The following is a 7,096-nucleotide window of genomic DNA, read 5'->3' as shown; positions in this document are numbered from 1 at the left end:
CTACCACGCCTGGCTAATTTTTGATTTATTGTAGAGATGAGGTCTCGCCAAGTTGCCTAGATGGGTCTCGAACCCACGGGCTCAGGCAATCCACTCACCTCAGCCTCCCAAAGGCACGGGATTACAGGCTGAGCTACCGAGCTCAGCCCTTTTGTGATCTTTTACCAGTCAAATCTTAGCAATGGCATCAGATGGATGGATGATTTCAGAAGAGTGGAAAGAAGCAGACTCTGAAACTGGAAGAACACCAGTTGGAGTTAGGAAAAGTCGACTGTGGTTCTGCCCTGTTCAGTAAGACCACTGGCCATGCGTGGCTATTTAAATTTAAATTATTAAAGATTAAATAAGATTTCAAATTTAGTCTCTCGGTTGCACTACCCATATTTCAAGTGTTCAATAGCCACAGTGGCTACTGGCTACCATATTGGGCAGCAAAGATTATAGAATATTTCCATTATTGCAGAATGCTCTGTTGGACTGCTCTAATCTGTGGTATGACACTCACTTTGTGATCTGGGGCAAATCCTTAACTCATGCTTTCTTAACCTCAGCACTATTCACATTTTGAGACAGATCATTCTTGGTTGTAGTGGCACTTCAGTTCTAACAATCAAAAATGTGTCCAGATATTGCCAATATTCCCTGAAGGTTATTGGGCAAAATTGCCCCAGTTGAGAACGACTGCTGCAACTCGTTTGGATTTTCATTTCCTTCGACATAAAGGATGTGGGCTTTGATATGAGCCCACATTTATACTAAATTTAATATTTAGTATATCCAAAACATCTGGCTACATCAGGCACTGCTTTCTTGACTGCTCTCTTTATACAGATTTTGTTCATACCCAGCTCTTGTTAATTCTAGGAAGTCTTAATGAGTATTGCCATACTGAAGAGGGGGACCCAGAGGTGATGTACAGGTATGGTTCCATGTCTATGGGTTTTGTTGGCTTTGAAGTTTCCCTGTCATCCAGTTTTGTCCCTCACCCACTCTGCTTCTCAGAAATATCTGGTTTTATCATAGCTTGAGTCATCTGTTGAGTCCTTGAATAGAGGTCTTCATCTCAACATTATTGTTGCTTCCAGCACAACCTGCGTAAGTGCTCTCACTCTGCAGTAGTTCTATAATGGAGTTCATTTGTGTTGAATATCGCCCTTGAATTGTGAGATTCAGAGAAACTTACTAGAGTCCTAACTGGACTGTGAACTTCTTAAAAGCAGAGACCCTGTTTTGTTTATCCTCAGCACTTAGCACAGTGCCTGGTGGCATTTGACAATTAGTGTTTAAATAAATGATGACCGTAGATTTTTGGTGGGAAAGTAACATTGCAGTCTAAGGACATTGCGGCTCAAAAGTGTGCCTATAGTGTGGGTGCAGTGGCTTATTCCTGTAATCCCAGCACTTTAGGATTACACTTGAGCCCAGGAATTTGAGACCAGCCTGGACAACATAGCGAGACCTTGTGTCTACAAAAAAAAAATTAGCTAGGCATGGTAGTGCATGCCTGTAGCCCCAGCTATTTGGGAGGCTGAAGTGGAAAAATCACTGGAGCCCAGAAAGTCAAGGCTCTGGTGAGTCATGATCATGCCACTGCACTCTAGCCTGGGCAACAGAGTGAGACCCCAACTCAAAAAAAAAGTGTGCCTACAGACAGCAGCATCAGGATCTTCTGAGAGCTTGTTAGAAAGAGACTCTCCAGCTTTATCTAGACCTATGGAATTATAATCTGCATTTTAGCAAGATCCATGGGTGTCTTGTATACAATTTAAGTTAGAAGCACTGGTTTCAAACACCCTCTAGTCTGTTTCCAGCCTTCTGCAGTCATGCTTGGAGTGAGGAATGGCTGGTCACTTTGGTATTTTCCTTTGATATTTTCGGAACATGTGTTTCACAAATTGCTCAGAGACAGGTACCGAGTTATCTGTGCTTCACCAGCATTTTGCATGTCTGAGCACTTTCAGCCACAGACTATTGTACATCTGAATGTATTCTTCTTTTGACCTGATCAAAGTGACTCTCAATCAAACATAGACTATTAATTCCTCATATAGATTGCAGACACTAGACCAAAGAAGAGTCAGAATATTGGCAGTTATCTGTGTAGTGTAGCTAAGTTGGCTCACGAACTCCAGAAATGAAAGTGCTTAGTCCTGTTCTTAGGTAAGTGACTCCTCTAAGACACCCTGTTTCTTGAGATGCTGAATGGTGTAGTGGTTAAGGGCAATCTCTGAAGCCACATGACTTAGGTTGAAGCTCCCATTTACTAGCTAGGTGACCTTGGGGTGCTAATTAACATCTCTGCCTCAATTTCCTCATCTGTAAAATAAGAATAACAGTATCCATAGGGTTTGATTGAGCTTATGTTTTAAAGTGCTTAATGCAGTACTGGGCATGTTACAATTGTTATATAGAGAAAGAATTGTTATAATTATTTGTGACATGTATATTACATAATTGTTATCTATCACTGCTTCTTTTTCTTTTTCTTTTTTTTTTTTTTTGAGTTAGAGTCTCACTCTGTCGCCCAGATTGGAGTGCAGTGGCCGCTTCCGGCCACCGCAGCCCTCGACCTGCTGGGCTCTGGCGATCCTTCCTCCTCAGCCTTCCGAGTAACTGGAATTACAGGCATGCGCTACTACACCCAGCTGATTTTTTGATTTATTGTAGAGATGAGGTCTCACTGCCCAGGCTGGTCTCGAACGCGCGGGCTCAGGCAATCCACTCACCTCAGCCTCCCAAAGGCACGGAATTACAGGCTGAGCCACCGAGCCTGGCTTATCACTGCTTCTTGTATCACTTTTTGGTAGGCAGAATAATGGCCTTCCAAAGTTGTCCACATCCTTATCCCTGGAGCCTGTGAATAGGTTACATTATGTGCCAGTGGGGAATTAAGGTTGCAGATGGAATTAAGGCTGCTAACCAGCCAACCTTAAAATAGGGAGATTATTCTGGATTATTGAGGTGGGCCCTATGTTACCCAAAGAGCCCTTAAATGTGGAGGAGGGAGCAGAAGAGTCAGTGTCAGAATGATGGAATATGAGAAAACTTACCCAACCATAGCTGGCTTTGAAGATGGAAGGGAGCCACAGGCAAGGAAAGCAGGCAGTCTGTATGTAGAAGCTGGCAAGGAAACGTGTTCTTTCCTGGAGCCTCCAGAAAATGATGCAGCCCTGCCAGCACCTTGATTTTAGCTCAGTAGGGTCCATAATAATAGATTTGTGTTGTTCTAAGCCACTAAGTTTATGGTAACTTATTACAGTAGCACATGGAAAACTGGTACAGCTCTATTGTCGTTTCTAAAACTGCCACCCCACCTGGACTGTGAGCTCCCTGAAGGCAGGGCCCATGCCTTTGTGTTATCTTTGTATGTTTGGTGCTTGCTAGTGCTTGGCAGGTGTTAGTAGGAGGCTGAGCACTCACTGCCCATCGAAGTTCCCCCTGGTTTCCCACACCCAAGTAGTAAGCCTACAGCTTCTTTGTCAGCTTGAGCCCAGCTCTCATGGTAAGGTTTGATTAGAAATCCCTTTTTTTTAAAGTGCTCCAGAGAATGGAATACACTTTATCAGTCTACTCCAGCTGCCATAACAAAATACCACAGTTCTGGAGACTGGGAAATTTAAGATCAAGGTACTGGTAAGGTAGGTTTTATTTTTAGGCCTCTTCTCCTGGCTTCTAGGCAGCTGCCATCTCACATGTGTGCTTGCATGACCCCTTCTTTTGGAGTAGGTAGAGAGGGCAGCTCTGATGTTTCGTCTTATAAGGACTCTAATCCAATGGGATCAGCAACTCCACCCTTATGACCTCATTTAACTTTTTTTTTTTAAAGATGTGGAGTGCAATTCAGGATTAGGTATACAAGTGGTCATCATACAGGTAAAATTTGGGCCTCCTTTTGGTCCCCACTTTGCCTAGTTGAGTCATTTAACTTTAATTACTTTCTTATAGGCCCTCTTTCCAAATTTAGTCACATTGAGGGTCAGAGCAGCAACATATGAATTTGGGTGGAAGGATAGTTCAGTTCATGACAGTGATCATAGCGCATGTGCATAAAGGGCTGTCTGTCCCATTTTGGTGAGGGAGGGTGATGGAGAAGCTTCTCTTTATTTGGCTATTGTATACCTCTCATCTCATTTATTTTATTTTATTTTATTTTTTTGAGTTGGAGTCTAACTCTGTCCAGACTGGAGTGCAGTGGCCGCTCCCGGCCACCGCAGCCTCGACCTGCTGGGCTCCGGCGATCCTTCCGCCTTAGCCTTTCAAGTAGCTGGAACTACAGGCACGCGCTACCACGCCCAGCTGATTTTTGATTTATTGTAGAGCTGAGGTCTCGCCAAGTTGCCCAGGCAGGTCTCGAACCCGCGGGCTCAGGCAGTCCACTCACCTCAGCCTCCCAAGGTGCGGGATTACAGGCTGAGCCACCGAGCCCGGCTCATCTCATTTATTTTGTATAGCTGCCTTATGAGCTGGGTGGTGTTGCCCCATTTCCTAGATGAGAAAAGAGAGACCCCTCAAGGTTAATTTTCCCAAGGTTTCACAGCTAGAACCTGGCTAGAAAACTCAGGTTCATCTGTGTCAGAAGGCTTCCCCACTACATGAATAGTTTTCCCTACCAAAAGGGTACATATATGTTATAAAATAAATTTCATACTTGGACATCTCCATGGTGGTTTTAGCTGCCGCTTTCATTTCTCCAGAGCTTAAGTGACAGGACCATTCTACATATGGTGTTCTGATGAGGGGTTAAAACCACTAAGAAGAGGAGGTTTTGACATAACGACAGAACTCTCAGACACTGAAAATGCAGAGATGGATGCTTGGTTCAACTGAAGGACTAGATCAGACTCTCAAGACCACCACTGTGGTGTTAAAGTGACCAGAATCTGTTGGCTACATGTTAGGAGTCAGCTATGCACAAGTCCTGGAGAGTTTCCCCACACTCCATCCCACAGTCTTGTTCCAACATGACCAAAGAGTTTCCTAAAGGATTTAGGTTGTTTTTTAGAATGGCTGTTCCGGGTTTTGTAGGTTCTCGATTTTAATGTAGTCATTGATCATTCCTAATGAAAAGGTTGGGAAGACCCCAGGCTGTCATCTCCAGGACAATACAAGGTATGGGAAAAATGCCAGCAGGCACTCTGCTCTGTGTGGTGGGCTTGCTCTGCCAGGCACGGTGAAGGCAAGGCTTCCTCTGTCTCACTGCTGACCGGGAGAGATGGCACTCTTCATGGTCCACTAACCTGTGCCACATGTAACTATACTGAATACTGTAGACACAATGGTAAATATTTGTGTATCCAAACAGAAAAAGTACCGTTAAAATGCAATATTGTAGTCTCAGAGGGCCCACCATGGTATATGCATTTCATTCCTGATCAGAACGTCCCATGCAGTACATGACTATATTTATTACCGTGTGGCTTGAGGCAGTTTTTGGAGTGCAGGTCAGAAGTCTACCCAGCTCAGCTGTTGACTCAGCAGTAGGACCCTCAGCAAATTACTTAATCCAGGGATCACAGGCTGGCAGTCAGGGGCTGCGTCCTGCTTGCAGATCTGTTTGGTTTAGCCTGGATCACAAAGTATTTTAAATTTAAAAATTTCACAATGAAATTTGGGTTTCTGGCTTCTTTTAAGAACTTGGGAGATGTGACTCTGAGGGGCCCACATTCCCACTTAGCATCTCTTGCCTGGCCCCTGTGAGCATTTGAGTTTGTGACCTCTCTGTGCTTCCGTTTCCTTATCTTTAAAATAAAAAATAAAAATTAAAAACCCTTGAAAACATTGTGCCAAGTGAAAGAAGCCAGTCATGAAAGGCCACATATTGCATGATTCTATTTATATGAAATGGCTGGAATTGGCAGATCTATAGGGACAGAAAGTAGATGGTTGGTTGCCTAGGGCTCAGGGGTGGGAGTTGGGTAAATGGGAGTGACTACTGATGGATACAGGGTTTCTTTTGGGATTGGTAAAAATGTTCTAAAATGGATTGTGATGATGATTGCACAACTTTGTGAATATAGCAAAAGCCACTAACTTGTACACTTCAAAGAGTGAATTTATGGTATGTAAACTCTATCTCAATTATAGAAATAAGAATGTCAGTAGTGTTTTGTTACAGTGTGAGGGAAGTTCTCATTAAGTGGTAACAGTTATTGTCACCTGAGATCAAAACAGGTCTCCTGTTCTGTCTCTTGACTCTTGTTTTTCCTTGGTAGTTTTTCCACTGGTTATATCCAGTGCATGCTCAGTATATGTTCTGTCAGTTAATTCTCAGGCTTTTTCAGAAGGTCTTAGGCCCCTCCAGAGGCAGAGGTGAACATCATGCTTTTCCCATTTGGTGATTGCAGATTAGTGAGCAAATGGAAACAAAGTTACTTAAATACTTAGCAAAGCAGATGGAGAAGATGTTTCCCCAGATTCTCTTTGGACATTGCTGCCTGGGTATGCCATAGAAAACTTGGCTGGATAGTTGGACTTGCTAGGGAAAAAAGGCAGCAGCCCCAAGTCTGTACTGAAAGTTTCACATCACAGGAATAAATGCCAGCTCTGGGTTTATGTGTTTGTCCTTCTTGGAACTAGGAGCATAGCAGGTGCTCAGCCAAGAATTATTAAATGAACACAATCTTGTATAGTATGTATGAGATCACAGTTTGTCTCCTTGATTCTGACTTTACACTAACACTGTTGAGTGTGTAGAGTACAGAGCACAGCGTGTGCATTATCTAATTTTCTAAAAACAGTGCAAAGTTATTGTAATTATTAACCCCACCTTACAGCTGAGAATGTCTCCTCTGAACACATGGGAACTTGAGATGCAGTGGTGAAAACCTCTGTCACCTAGGATAGAGGTTAGGACATTTGGAGGTCACCAAATAAAATGGGTTTGGAATTAAATGAAATAATAAACATAAAGTGCCTGGCACTCAGTAGCCTTCAACAAGTGGTAGCTATGATATTTGAGAAGGGGGATAGTGTCATAGTGGATAAGAGTTCAGGGCTTAGCTGGGCATAGTGGCGCATGCCTGTACTTCCAGCTACATGGAAGGCTGGGGTGGAAGGATCGCCGGAGCCCAGCAAGTCGAGGCTGCGGTGGCCGGGA

The 7,096-nt window shown here is 43.6% G+C and overlaps 1 protein-coding gene across 2 annotated transcripts in view; it reads left to right on the top strand.

The window, feature by feature from the left end:
* VAC14 (Vac14, PIKFYVE complex component) overlaps positions 1–7,096 on the top strand; it is a 114,741-nt gene that overhangs the window by 1,199 nt on the left and 106,446 nt on the right. The gene's annotated exons all lie outside the window — the stretch shown is intronic.

Source organism: Carlito syrichta, unplaced genomic scaffold, assembly GCF_000164805.1.
Source record: "Carlito syrichta isolate Samal-C Ts95f unplaced genomic scaffold, Tarsius_syrichta-2.0.1 Scaffold287748, whole genome shotgun sequence".
In the NCBI taxonomy this organism is placed as follows: domain Eukaryota; kingdom Metazoa; phylum Chordata; class Mammalia; order Primates; family Tarsiidae; genus Carlito; species Carlito syrichta.
Note: the sequence above shows the minus strand (reverse complement) of the source record. Positions and strands in the feature narration are given on the sequence as shown.